Below are 2,183 nucleotides of genomic sequence, written 5' to 3'. Positions count from 1 at the left end.
TGGTCACTGTATGGTCTATATCATTCTAGTTTATGTTGCCAAAAATCAAGATAGATACGGTTCGAATCATATCTATTTAAGACAAAGCAGCATAGACAGAATATAAGTGTGGGAAACTACACAGCAATAACAACACTTGTAATGTGCATGACATGAGAACATAACTATTTATTCAATTGAAACTGAAATCGACATAGTGCAAGTTACAACAGCAAACAGCCAAACACGTTGAAGAAACAGGTTTAAAACATACATGTTGCGCCATTGGAGTTTCAATTGCATCCTTCAAATTTGAAATTAATTGGTATCAGTAAATACAGTGATGCAAGAGCAAAGTAGTATGAACCATAGCTACGGAACCTGACCTGAGAACAATTCTTCTTCTGCTTTAAGCGTTGACTTCGGGTTCGGAGTGGTGGTTCTCGTGATTTGGGCACTGCAGTTGCCTTACTAACTTCTCGTGTTTGGGTGCTCTGTGGTGGAGACGGTGCTGTGTCAACGGGAACTAGGTGTCTATCCGCTGGGGTTGGGGTTAGAAGGGGTTTAGTTGGTTCTCTGTCCAACTGGGTAGGGGTACAATCTGCATGAGTGTGGGTTATGTGTGGTGGGGCTGGTTCTTGGGCAAGTACAAACGTGGTTCTATCTGCATCGACAGGTAGCACGATCTTTTCTAAAGACCGTGTTTTTACTCCCACAGATACTGCCATCACTCCCTCCAATTGAAATGGCTGATAAATAAGAAAAGTAATTGAATGTACAGACATTGTAAGATAGACAGGTGCAATGGATAGTAGGGAAGAAAACAGGGCATGAAATAATTCACATTTATGTTGTCTAAGCGAACAGAATAGCAGGACATAATTTCACATATATGATGGCTAATTAAACAGGATAGCATGACCCAATTTCACATGTATGATGGCTAACTAAACATGATAGAATGACATACTTCAAAATATGATGACTATGTAAACAAGATGACATGATATAACTATACGATGTGTCTATTAAAGTGGTTGGCATGCCATAAATCACAAACATGCCGTCGATGGAAACATGATGGCATGATATAATTCACGGATAGAATGACATAATTTAAATATGATGACTATGTAAACAGGATGAGATGATATAACTATATTATGTCTTTAGAAAATGGGTTGGCATGCCATAATTCAGATACATGCTGTCTATGTAAACATCATGGCATGACATAATTCAAATATATGATTTATATACTAAGGAAGTGAGAAGATATCTGCTTCAGCAGGTAGCATTGTCTGCTCTGAAGACCTTGTTTTCACTCCAGATTTCTCCATCACGAATTCAAATGGCTGATGCACAGGAAGAGAAATTGAATATACAAACATTGTCGACAAAAGCAATGAGAAATACAAAAAAAGGACGGCATGATATAATTCACATATATGACGCTTGCCTAAACAGCATGGCATTGCATAATTCACATACATAATGCCTTGCAACAAGATAACATTGCATAATTCACATATATAATGTCTTGCAACAAGATGACATTGCATAATTCACATATATGGTAATTAGACACTAAACAGGTGGCATTCACACAAAGCATGTCTAAACTAAGAAAATGACATAGCAATGCAAGATACCATACGCATGATATGAGCAACATAACCCTTCCATGTTAGGGCATGCACCTCAGGGGGAAATATGACTGGTCATCTGTCTCTGAATCCTCCTCTGAGGAGCTATCGGTAACCAGCAAGACATGTGCTTCGTCAGATAGCATTGTCTACTCTAAAGACCTTGTTTCCACTCCAGATTTTTCCATGACCGTGCCAAATGGCTGATGCACAGGAAGAGTAATTGAATGTACTAAAATTGTTGACAAATTTAACACGTAATAAAAAATGATGGCATGATATAATTCACATATAAGATGAGTGGCTAACCAGGGTGGCATTGCAAAATTCACATATATGATGCCTGGCTAGACAAGATGGCATTGCATGATTCACATATACGATAAAGAAACTAAACAGATGGCATTGACACAAAGCATGTCTAAACTAAGCAGATGACATCTTTAATGTATACAGTAAGCAACGCAAGGCACCATATGCATGATATTACCAACATCAGCATGCCAAGTTAGAGCGAAGACCTCATGGGGTAAATAGGAGTGGTCTTCTCCTTCTGAA

The sequence above is a fragment of the Triticum urartu genome, chromosome 2 (genome assembly GCF_003073215.2).
Source record: "Triticum urartu cultivar G1812 chromosome 2, Tu2.1, whole genome shotgun sequence".
In the NCBI taxonomy this organism is placed as follows: Eukaryota; Viridiplantae; Streptophyta; class Magnoliopsida; order Poales; family Poaceae; genus Triticum; species Triticum urartu.
Note: the sequence above shows the minus strand (reverse complement) of the source record.